The sequence below is a fragment of the Mus pahari genome, chromosome 15 (assembly GCF_900095145.1).
Source record: "Mus pahari chromosome 15, PAHARI_EIJ_v1.1, whole genome shotgun sequence".
In the NCBI taxonomy this organism is placed as follows: domain Eukaryota; kingdom Metazoa; phylum Chordata; class Mammalia; order Rodentia; family Muridae; genus Mus; species Mus pahari.
Window position 1 is genome coordinate 21,375,938 of NC_034604.1, and position 12,813 is coordinate 21,388,750.

The following is a 12,813-nucleotide window of genomic DNA, read 5'->3' on the forward strand; positions in this document are numbered from 1 at the left end:
AATGTATATTATGTGGATGGATCTATAGTCAGGAGCTCTAGCGCGCGCTCTTTCTGTATCTCGCCCCCTTTCTCCTTCTCTAATTCCCAACCTGCCAGAGCAGACCCCAAATTTCTCCTTCCTATTCTGCATCCACAGACACCGGATCCACCTGAGAGCACGGGGCTAGGAGAGCAGCCCAGGCTGCGTCAGAGTCTCAGGGAATAGAATTCGGCTCGGTTCTCCGTCCCAGCCCTCTGAGAAGGCGGGAGGGAATGTTTGAGTCCCGGACGACTTTTCCTGTCCGGAGAGCGGCAGCCAGTGCAGCCGGTGGCTGGAGGGAGGAAGGTAGGAGCCAGATGGGGGGGCCTCCCTCGGCCGGCTCGGGAGGTGGCGGCGGAGGAAAGCTCTGGGCGCGGTGGCGGGAGAGCCAGCTCGGGGAAGCGGCTTGGTTTTTGCCCTCGTTTTGTTTAACTGTGGCAAATTGGAAAATTCTTTTCTTAATTCACTGTCAAAGAGATGAAGCCACCCCCCCCCCCCTCCATCCCATCCCATTCGCCAACCCAGCTGCCTCCGGCGGTAGACTGGCGCGGCTTGTTCTGCCCCGTACTACCGGATTCAGAGGTGCGAAGCTGGAGTCTGGAGCGCCGGGTCTGGCTGCCCGGATCGCTCAGCGCGGAACTCCAACCGGGCCCGCGGGGCTAGAGTCTCAGCTGCGCGCGCGAGGGAGTGGCAGGCGCAAGAGCTGTCCCGCCCCTGGGGGAGAATAGTGGTAGTGAACTTGGCTAGGGCAGCCGATTTTCATTCTCAGCCTGTTTACCTGCACCCCCATCCTCTCCAAGGTTTGCTTTTCTAGGCGTCAGAAACCCGGCCAATTAAAATAACGCGCCATACTCCCTAAGGCTGCAGAGCCTGAAGCTGGGACAGCAGGCGGAGCTGCTAGGCTAACCCCCCCCCACCCCCGCCCCGCACCATCCCCACCCTCCCCCCACCCCAGGCCTCTGCTGGCCACTTTCTGGTTTTCAGGGTTTTCCGTTTATAACCCTGAATTACATTTCTAGACTTTGTGTTTAAATTTTAATTTAAAGAAGCACTACCCTAACAGCCTGAGAAAAACAAACAAACAAACAAACAAAAACCAAAATCACCCCCCCCCCCAACAGGCAAGCATTTGCTACTACCAGAAGGCTGTACACTCCAGAGGCGGATTTGGTCAGAGGGCCCAGAGACTCTCAGCCCTGAGGTTGACAGTCTCAGGCACAAAACTGACTCCAGACATTCCCTTCTGAGGATGGGGTCCTGAACCCGACAGCAAGAACAATTCTGAGAAGAGCAGTGCTTTGTTCATTTAAAAAAAAAAATCCTGTCTTTGCCTTTTGAAGCTGTGTGTGAGTTTCCTAGGGGCCTAGTATCTCCTCTTAGAGACTGGTCTAAGAATCGCTGAAGTTGGTGAAGTGGAGAAGACCCTCATCTGCAGAGGAGGTCTGTGGTTGTGTGTTTTGTGTGCCTCTGAGATGCTATAATAATGTGAGGATGTCTCTGCTAAGCACGCTGGAGTGTTAGTGTGTGACTTATTAGTACTGTGTGCTATTTGTACCGACCCCCCCCCCACCCCGCTGATCAGGATCTCCCAGGACACAGGGGCAGAAGATAAGGATTATTCATATTCACCACCCAACAGCATCTTGCTGTGCTTGGATCTCAGGATCTCATTGTGGTGTGGACAATATGTTCCTCCATAACAGGAGAGTTAATGAAAATAATTTCTACTTGAGGTTCCTTTGCCTGCCTCCCATCCTGTCAAAGCAAAGCCTTGGGGATATGAGGCTGGGAAGTGAAAGGAACCAGCTGAGGAGAAGGAAGGAACTGCTCAGAGAAGGACCCCAGAGCAGTCACCATCTTCTTCCTAACATCACCCCAGGTCCAAGGAAATCATTCACAACACATGTGCTGTTATTCATGCCATTATTACTACTACTACTATTATTATTAATTATTAAACACTGTGCAATCAGAGCAGCAATGTCATGGCAGGAGTAAGTGAAATATTTGGGGGTGTTAATGAAAGGGGTCACCTGGATATTTCAGATTCATCTGCTACGTCTCATGCTTCCTTCAGGACTGCCCCTCTGTGTCCTATCTCCTAATGTGTTTAACCAAGGCTTCGGTGAGCTTCTGCCCTCCTCTGCAGCCCATCCAGTGATAGTGACACTGTTTGGATTTGGGCTTAGCTCTTGGAAGGGGAGGGCATCTACTATCCATCACCTCTTTGACAGGTGTCTAGGGAGTTACTCTAGGTCCCCTCAGAAGCATGCCGGATGCCGGGTCCCCTCATGTGAAAATGGCAGTTGAGGAGGCTTCTGGCGAAGCGCTGCCGTTTTAAAGGTGCCAAGCTGCACTTGTAGGTGTCTGGCTTTCTGACACAGCAGAGTGTTAGGGGTAAAAATATTGCAGTTGGGTGTCTCAAAAGAATGGATAGAGGAGTAAGACCCCTGGGAATATGTATGGCATGTGCTTAGGTTGGCTTTTTGGTATCCTTGTCCTTGATGTTCTAGGAAGTGTTAAGTTCCCCCCCCCCCTTAAATATCAGATCATCAAAGAGAAATGTAATTAGGGAAAGATAGTGGCAAAGTATTATTCACAGTGACATTTAAGTAGATCTAAACCTTTTTCTCCAATTGCCACTCCATGGCCACAATTATTCCATCCACTGAGAGAGAGAGAGAGAGAGAGAGAGAGAGAGAGAGAGAGAAGACCAGCAAATGGAAGAGTAACCTGGGGCAACAGCTTTTTGTTTTCTTTCTGGTTCAGGAGTGAATGCTTTGTTGCTGATTCATCTCTGAGGACGTCAGAATGTCCTGTGGTGGTGAAGGTGAGGACAGATAAGGTCACTGTCATTTACCTCTGTTCCTCCTCTCCTCTTTAAGGAGAGATTACATCCTCTCCTGGCACCTCATCCTCCTTCTAGCCATCTACTGCCCCCTTCTCTCTGGTACCCACAGAACCACACACAGTCAGACCCGCCTTGGCTGTTATGCCTGTAGCTTCCCTTCTACTTGGTCAGAGAACAGGAATCTAGTCCCTTCCATCACGGTCACTCCCTGCAACCACAACAGAGATGCTCACATACAGGTACTCAAGGTAGTGCTCACTGATAAATTTAACTTGTGCTTATTCCTCTGCTTGCTTAGAACAGGGGGATATGGCCCTAGGTCAACACTCTGTGGGAAGGATTCAGGGTCAGGTGTGAGAACACAGAGGGGCACAGCCTCGTGAGTTTGCCTGGCTTAGCCTGGAGGCATAGCCACTCAGACATCCTTGCATTCCAGCTCCTCCGATCTCCCACAGGAAAGGTTGGAGAAAGGACAGGTCTGCCAAGAGCTCGTTCACTGTCTAGTTAGAGAGCAAAGTCACACCAAGCGAAAAGCCCCAGAACAGCGAACTGCAACAGATGGTTAAATGTCTTCCAGGCTTGAGGATTTCCACAGGGAGGAAACAGAAAGCAGAAAGCATACAAGTTGAGGGTGAGAAGTGGGATGAACTAACTGTGAGGTGGGTAGTGGCTTAGAGGAGAGAGAGGTTCTTGTGAAGCAGGATGCCAGGGTATTCTACAGCAGAGAGCTGGAGAGTGGCCTGCTTAGGCCTGCAGAGGGTGTGGAGCACAGGCTGAGTGCATCTCCCTTCTGCAAGTGTTGTTTGGGCAGAGACCGACTCAAGTCATTGTCCAAGAACAGAGTGCATGCAGACTCACACGAGCCCTCGGAGTGGGTGGGGCTGTGCAGACAGTGCCAACCAAGGAAGACTTCCTGGAGAAGGGGGCCATGATGTGGTTTGATGGGAGAGACTACTCAGCCTGGGCTGAGGCAATGGTTGAAGTGACCCAGGACGGGAGTGGACAGTCATCTGTGGCATTTCTGGCAACAAGAACAAGCTCCCAGAAGCTTCCATAGATTAGGGAGAGGATGAGGAAGCAGGGTGGGACTTGGAGGGTTCAGCCTTTTGTGAAGCCCGGAGCTTCCTTGCCCTTGAATAATTTGGGAAAGCTCTGTAATATAAAGCTCAGTGAAGAAGAGGAAAAAAAAAAAAAAAAACCAGTTCTCACCACCTCTGTTAATTTTAGCAGCGTCTTGTCACCACCAAAAGACCTCCTTGTCCTGTTCTGAGCCCACAGCAAACCTAGACAGGGAACCAAATTTATTAGAGGGAAGGAGTAAATAGGAAGATGGAAGCTGTGTGTTTGTTCTCCAGGGCCCCTTAGAAGGATAGGACATCACTAGGGACGAGTTAATGTCCCTAGTACCAGGGCAGGTAGACAAGGGTCCTGTATGCCGTTTTTCTTGCTATCAGGATCTGAAGGACACACTTCCTTGGTCCAGTGGGTGCTGGGATTCTCCAGCTGTATTCACTGACTGGTCAACTCCTGTTATAGGCTTTTACCCCAGTTCCTCAGTTTTGTTGATGACAGGCTGCCAGTGAAAGAATAGCATGAGAACAAAGGGTTTTCAAGTCTAGGTTGGGGACATCCTGTGTAGTGTGCCCGCAGAGTCAGATGTATGAGAAGGTTATCATTCTCTTGGACTTCAGCTTTCCTGTCTGTAAAATAGAAGCAAAAATCCTTTCTTCGGTCCCGCCCTTTCCCCCTCCTCTCCTATTTCAGAGACAGTGATATGTCTATGGTTTTCATGTAAAAATTTATTATTAAAACGAGAAAGTAGGGATTGAGGTATAAACAGGACATAGGGGAAGGAATATGATCTTGATGATCTCTGTGGCAGGGCATCGATGAGCTAGGAACTAGCTGATTATCTTCCCCAGAGTATGGCTATGTCTTGAAAGAGGATTGTGACCAGAACTACAGAAGCAGATGTCTTCACCTGCCAGCTTTATGTCCTGCCTCTCCCACTTATTAGCTGTATGACTTTGGGCAGGTAGTTTAGTGTCTCCGTGGCTCAGTTTCCACATCTGTAAAATCAGCAGAGAAATAGAGCCTGGCTCGTAGAGTCATTGTGAAGATTAAATGAGTAAGTGCAGGTAAAGAGTTCAGATCAATGTCCGGACAGCCAATGTTATTGGAGCATCACTAACAGGCCTCTGGGGGGCTGATGGAATGCTCGAGCCCCTCCCAACTCCTGCAGGACCACAAGGTTAAGCCTTAGAACTAGGTGCCCAGTCGTGAGGTGGATGTGTGGCTGTGCTTACCCCCTGCACTCTGATTTCCTTATCTACCCCCCGGGGATGGAAATATTTAGACATCACTAAGCTGTATCACAGATTCTGTCTTCTGTGGGCTTGTCCCGTATACCTGCTGCTAGCACTCCGGACCCGTCTTCTTACCTGTGAGGTGTTACAGAAGTAAGTCTTTTTAATTGTATGTTTTACTAATTAGTTTTTAATTATGTTAATTTATTGTACATGAGCCCTGAGGTTTGCAGACACTAGCTCACTTGGAAGCTGGAAGAGTAGGTTGCATTTATCACACAAAATGCTGTGGCTACATGTCACTGCAGCAAGGCTCATGGTTTCTCTAATACTCTTGAATCAGCAAGTCCTATCTGGGCTTTCTCATCCTAACTTTTTCCATGGCTGCAAGGTACTTAATCTAGTACAGGGGTTAAGAGACTCAACACTGTCAGGTTGGGCAGATAAGGGGTGAGAGCTGGGCGAGGCTGGGAGGACACTGGGTGGGATTTAGGAAAGTGAGCCTTCACCAGTTCAGGTTTCTAAGGGTGGTTATACCGGCCCTCCGACTTGCTCACTTTGGTAGAATTCTCCTGCAAAAGCACGCTGACACTGCTGCAGACATGCCCAGTGTTCTGACAGCACAACACAGTATTGTTATCTACAAAGTTCACACTCAAGAAGAATCATGCAGTGGAGTTTCTTTTCTTATTATTATTTTTTAATCCCAACAATAATCACACAATTCTTTTAAAAGTAAGGTTATGATTTTGTGTTAGGCTGCATTATAGGTATTTTCAGCTGCACGTACCCTGCAAGTTGCAGGCCGAACACCCTTGGAACAGCTTGTCAAAGGGCCTACAGTCATGAGGATAATGCATGCCTGGGCTGTCAGGGGCCTAGGGGGCATAGACAGAGGCAGGCTCGTGTTCCAAGTTGTGTGTATCTGTGTGGGGTTGGGCATGTAAGCTTTGCAGCAAGGCTGTCGGGATTTGGACATCATGACCAAGAGCTTATTGTGTCCAAGGATAACATAGAGAAGCATAACACAATAGCACAAGACTGAAGGAGGTATCAGCAGTTACAAATGTAAAAGGGAAAGCACCTCTCTCCAAACACATGTGCAGAAGGGGCGGATCACCTTATGGGGTTCATCCATTCCAGGTCATTTCCACTGTCAATGAGTAGGGTCCTGCTGCTATAAGGAATATGTCAAAGAAGAACCCTCAGTTTTAAGGACGCCACATTCCCCTCAACACTTGTCTAATTGCAGCCTTCTTTTTAACACATTCACATCCTTTAAACTGTCCATGCAGAGTTGTGTATACAAATTCTGGTCCCTTGTCCAATGCACCTAGTAATGTAAGTTTGTCTCAGAGAGTCTATTTGAAAGAAATATACTCTACAAACGATAGCTGAAATTTACTGTGTAAAATCTCCATATGATGCATGTATTTCCCTGCTGAATATACACACGGGTAGGTTCATGTCTTGTACTTAGGAAGAGAGACAGCTTGGGTTGGGGACATAGTTCAGTAGGTAAATGTCTGAAGTATATGCATGAAAGTCTGAGTTTTGCTCCCCAGTCCTGATGTCGGAACCCTGGTTTAAGAGGGCATGCATCTAATTCCAGCCTGGGGAGGTGGAGAGACGTGTATTCTTGGGTTTGTTGGGAAGTCAGACTAGGTAAGTTGGTGATCTCCAGGTTCAATGACTCAAAAATAACAATAAAAATGCTAATGCACTAGGGTTTAGGAGATGGCTCAGTTGATAGGAGTGCTTGCTGCTCTTTCAGAGAATGGGACGTTAGTTCCCAGCACCCATGTTGGGAGATTCATAATCTCTTTAACTCTAGTTCCAGGGAATCCAGTGCCCTTGTTTGGTTTAGGCAGACACCAATGCATGAGTACACACACACACACACACACACACACACACACACACACACACACAAATAAAATAATACTATAATTGAGGAAGACATCTGACTATGACTTGTGTTTTCCATACCCTCCCCCCAGACACACAGACAGAGACAGAGGAAGGGAGGGAGGGAGAGAGAGAGAGAGAGAGAGAGAGAGAGAGAGAGAGAGAGAGAGAGAGAGAGAAATCCAGACAGCTTTTCAAATGATGTTCTCAGAGCCTCAGTTTCCTCATAAAATGTAAGGGTGCTTCCTTTGATTGTGGAAACATTAGAGGAACAATATTCAGTGCCTGTCACATAGCAGGGAACATAACACATGTTATCTATGCTTACAGCCAAATCAAGTGTCTCTACTCTAGACATGAGCTGGTGCAGAGTACCCATTGGGAACCTGTGCAAGAACAAGAGATTTTGTAAGAAAAGTTAGTCCAGGCCTCTTTAGAACAATCTTCTCAGTGGTATTGGGCAGATGATAAGGATAATTAGTGGGAGAGCAGTGTTCCTGCTTCCATCCTGGAGCTAGTGGAAGGAGTCTCTAGTAAGGTGTGAGGGGGATGCAAAGGAGGGCATCAGGGCAAGTTCTCACCCCTGAGGTCTGTACCACCATAGCTTAGAGATTCACACCTACATTTGGTCCAGAGAAGGGCTTACACCAATGCATGCAATCAGCAGCCCCATCTTTTAGAGGTTCCCTACCTGACACCTGTGGGGAATTGCAGGCTGGTCTCCAGTTGAGCTGAGGTCTGAACTCCGAAGGGTGATAATTCATCTACATGACAAGGTAGGCGTTCCCTCATGCTCCTGGGACTCTGGCCCCTGCCTACATTACTACCCCCCTCCAACCCCCACAAGAGAAGCATGGCTAGAAGTCACATAGTCGATGGCCCAAGCTTCTGACCTTCAGGCTAAACTCCTCCCCAGTTACCTAGCAACAGTAAAGACCATGAAAAGGGCTGTTCAGCCCCTGCTTGCTCTCTTACTTCTTACCCTCTTACTTGTCTCCCTCTTAGCCCTTACTCTCACCCTCTCTCCTTTCTCTTTGTCTTCTCTTCTCTCTCCTCTCTCTTATTCTCTTTCTTTCTAGCCTTCTCTCTCTCTCTCTCTCTCTCTCTCTCTCTCTCTCTCTCTCTCTTCTCTCTTTCTCCCTGCCTTTCTATAATAAAGCTCTAAAACCATAGAATGTCTCTGCTCACCAAGGCCCACTGCACTTGGAGGATTGGGACAGGCTTTCTCCTAATGAGCTGTTTCTAATCTCCAGTTAGAAGGCCTTCTTGGGCTCCAGTCAAGATCTGCTGCCCTCACTCTGGTCAGTGTTGGGAACCTCTTTCCTCATCCCTTTCTCCTATAACCCCGGGGCTTTAGCAAGGTAGCACTGGGTTTCCCCGCGGCTTTAGCTCTGGGAATCCCAGGTAGGGCTGGCCCTTTGCCAACCCCTGAAGAGTGGGTCAGAGGAATGCCCACCCAGGGCTGAGTGGAAAGTGTATGGCAGCTCTCCCAAACCCGAATGACCAGAGAATAGGTAAAACTCTGGCGGGGGTGTGGGCTCCCCCTCCTCCCTCTTCCCCAGGTCCCTCTTTTTAGTTTTCAACAGACACCCGAATGCACAGTCTAGGGAGACTTTTTCCCAGGTCAACTTCCCTTCCTCACTCTGGAGGGTGGTCAGGCTGCGTGATTCACTTGTTGGCCCTGTGCCTTCTCATTGAATCACAGTGTAATTGATCCCTCCTGAGCCAGGTGGCTGCTCTCCTGTATCCCAGGCTCTGGATCCAGATTGAATCCAAACCGTAGCTGGGGAGACCTGGCTAGAGTAAGCCCATCCTGGATGTTGGCTCTGAACCTTTTATAAGGTGCTCCTGAAAGTGTGTCTTTGGAGAATGTGGGTCTGGTGCCCGTTGACCTGATTACATTTCTTCATTGACTTTTTATCAGTAGTACTGCTGTGAATTAGCAAAAGCCACCATCTTGTCTGGGAATCTCCATGAAGAGACACCGAGTCTTTGTGCTTCTAGGTTCAATCTGAATTGTGGTAAAAAGCAGAGTGAGGCTCACTTCTCCCACTAGTAAGTCTAGGATGGGACCTATAGGCCGCTGGAGCAGCCATGTCATGTGCACTGGAGCACACTGACTGTCATGAACGAATGAGGAAGTTGGTTTTGCTTCTGGCAAATGCGTGAACACTGATCTCTAAATGGATATACAATTCCTCTGTTCTAGAGCGGGATCTAAGGGAAAGAGAAAGCTCTGAGAGATAATCCACTGTAATCCCTGCCCCCTATTAGCTGGGGTGACCTAGCCAGGGTTCTGGGCTCTTACACCTTGAAACTATATGCCTGCCTGTTTCCAGTTCTCAGAGAGTTCCTGCTCTGTTGCACACCCACCCACTCAGGTTATATCCTCTCAGGAATGGTAACCTCTTTGTTTCACCCAAACAGCAAAGGGAAGGCCTGGGTCCTGAAGGAACTCACTGTGGGCTCCTAGGTCACTGCTCCATCCTTGGACCTCAGGTACTTGTTTTATGCCCTTAATTCTTGTTTTGATGGCCTGTGGGATGAGGAAGGAAGAGATGGGACTGGTTCCTAGGTACTGTGCAGGAAACACACTCCTCAGTCACCAGTCTGTCTCCTGGCACCAATGTATCCCTTGCCCTGTCCTGCTCCTGACCCCAGAGCAGCCCCGAGAACACAAAGACCAACTCAGCTAGTCCATTCTTCCTCTTCCTCCCCATTAGTTCTTCCAATCACACTTAACAGCCGCCTGGCTTTTGGCCGCAGCACGGTATATAATAACCTGCAATTATTGTCCACTTAAACTGTCCCCAGGGCCTTGTCTGTTGCGCTGCCTGGCTTGTACTGCTGGCCTGCTGATTTTCCTGTCAGAGTCAAAGCCAATGGGAAGAAAGTCCCTGACAGGGCCAAACTGACAGCCTGTTTGGCAGCGCACCACCATTGTGCCTGCAGCTTCCATAGAGACAGGGCCACTGAGGAGACTTCCTCCAGTCACTTCTTATCTAGCCTGGAGCCCATGCTTTTGACCTATTCCCCAGCCTTTCTCATCTGGTTCCAACTCCTCCATACCCAACACCATCCTTTTAGCCTCAGTACCTTTGTTTACCCAATGTATACCAGCCTTTCATAGGCTATAGTCTTTCTCCCTGTATCTTTCCAATGAAGGCAGTGGCAACTTACACACAGGAATGTTGCAGAGTAGAAAGGTTTGCTGTCCTTTAGAGGCTACAGTAACAAGGAATGACAGACAGATATTCAGATCTCACTTACTTAAGATTCTGCTGGGTAACCTTCTCTCCTAGTAACAGGATCTTCACTTCAGTGGTTTTGCTCCAGCCTCCCTCCAACCCCAGGAAATTTGTCTCCACCACCACCACCACCACCACCACCACCACCACCACCACCATCACCACCACCACCACCGTGATCGCTGTCCTGCCGTTTGATGCCTGAAACGTCTCTGCATGCAGATGCATCGCTATCTCACTATCACTACTTAGTACTCCTTCTGAACGCTGCCTGCTTGTATTCGTGTGAGCATCCCTGGAGCCCAACATTCACTGCTTCTGACAGGAACGTCAGTCATCTGTGTGGTCCACCAGTGGACCATGTCTATGTGATGATGGTGATAATAAAAGATTTCTAGGATGTAGAAAAACATATGGGTCTTGTGCCACGATTGGGGGATTACAGAATCTGAGGGCACCTGGTTTTACACCACCACACCAGAGACAAAAAAAAAAAAAAAAAAAGTGGATGCTGAGGCTCCCTGGTGGGAACGTTTATTGTGGCGTGGTGTGGTGGTGGTGGTGGTGGTGGTGGTGGTGGTGGTGTGTATGCTCGCACAGTCCAGAACACAGGGGTGATGATGTTTGTAGAAAGTGGAGACCCGGGGGTTGTGATAGGTAGAGTCTCCTGACTTCCAGGCCAGGGAAAGCCCAGGGCTGGCAGCAGAGTGAGACTGAAAAGCTCTGCATAGGGAAAGTATTCTAGGTTCTGTTTCACTGCCAATCCCCGTGTAAGGACACACAGAGACTCTGGGTCATTTTCGGTGAGCCTACCTTTATGTCCAGCTTCAGGCCAGTCCCCTCAGCAATGACCTGAGAACTCTCGCTTCCGGCTCAGGGAATCACCAGCCACAGCCCTTTTCCAATCTTTGCTTTGCAAAGGCTTCTAAACAAGCAGCTTTGCTGGAAAGTAGTTTGGGGGCAGCCCGAGGCCTTCTCTGGTCCATACTATTTTACAGGTTAAGTTCAAGGCTGACATGAAGGCAAACTGCCAAGGGGTTGTTAGGACCTTGTGTCTTCTGTGTCACTAGTGTAGCACGAGGCAGGTAGAGGGCCTGTTATCTCAAGGTGCCAGAGACAGTACCCACCCTCTTGCCCCCAACTCCCCTTTTTCTGCTTTTAGGTTATATATAAATAGCCTGCTGGTTGGCTCTTGGCCTTTAGAACTGGATTAAGGCTCTTCAGGAAGGGGCTGGGGAAGGATTCCCTAATAGGGACAGCTACCAGAATAAATGCCTGAGAGAATGGTAGTCACACATTGATCTTCATTTCCTTCAGCTTTGTTCTCTTCTCCCTCCCACCTATGCCCAGGCCAAAGCCTTCACACTTGCTGCTTTAGGGCAACTGCTAAGGTTTGGGTGTAGACGCTGATTTGCTCATGCAGGCTTACACGTGAACACTTGATCTCCAGCTGGGGGCACTGTTCTGAGAGGTTGTAGAACCTTGGGGGGGGGGGTGGGCCGAGTTGGAGGAAGTGAGTTGTGAGTTGGTAGGGAGGGCCATTTGCTTTCTGTTCTGTCCAGACATGAGCAAGCTGCCCTATGCTCCTGATGCTACAGCCACAACACGTGTGTGTGTGTGTGTGTGTGTGTGTGTGTGTGTGTGTGTGTGTGTGTGTAAGACTTCCACCTTGTCTAAAGGCACAAAACAAAATGAAAGCTAAGCAACAAACCTCCTCCTTCCCTTAAGTTGCTTCTTGCCAGGTTATTTTGCCACAGCAGACGGAAAAGTATCTAACACGCAGCCCCTTTTGCTGCCATTTAATTTGCTGTGAACACACTCTACCTAAAGAGGTTCCATGCCCATAGCCTAGCTGGCCTCTGTGGTAGGGCTCTTCTTTTTCATGTGTGGGTAGGGATCATGGGCTATCCTGCAGCCTTGATGGGCTCTCTAAGAGGTGCAACCACTTTCTTCATGATCTCCACTCTAGTCAATAGTCCCTGGGCACCAGGCAGCTGCCTCTGGGCCTAATTGTCTATGACATTTAGTCTCTTCAGAGAAGCCCTCTCCCTTTCTCCTAGGTATCCTGGAACAGACTCTGTCTTCTGGTGTTCCTACTTAAAAAGGCAACCAGATAGTCTCTGAAATTTCCCCCCACCTAGGCAGAGAGGATGAATGGAGGGAGAGGAGCTAGGGGATAGTGCTTAAGTCTAGACTTCTGCCTAATCTCACTATGCTTTGGCACCTTGATGGAACCTAGGCTGCTCCCAGCCACCCCACAGGAAGGAGAGCTCATTTTGCAGCTTTGAGCTTCCTTTGGAATCAGCCCCTTTATTGTCCCATACTGACTATGCATAGCTCTTCATGGTTCTTTCTGAGATAGAAGGACGAGGCTGCCTGGTGTGTAGCTCCTTATCTGACCTTCCCTTCCTTCCTTCCTTCCTTCCTTCCTTCCTTCCTTCCTTCCTTCCTTCCTTCCTTCCTTCCTTCCTTCCTTCCT

The 12,813-nt window shown here is 49.0% G+C and overlaps 1 long non-coding RNA gene across 1 annotated transcript; it reads left to right on the forward strand.

Moving 5' to 3' along the window:
- The first annotated feature begins 2,788 nt into the window (after window positions 1–2,788).
- On the forward strand, window positions 2,789–10,463 carry LOC115065514. The gene is made up of 3 exons (XR_003845294.1): window positions 2,789–2,851; window positions 9,514–9,585; window positions 10,389–10,463. It is a non-coding gene; the product is annotated as an uncharacterized LOC115065514 (long non-coding RNA).
- Window positions 10,464–12,813: the final 2,350 nt, after the last annotated feature.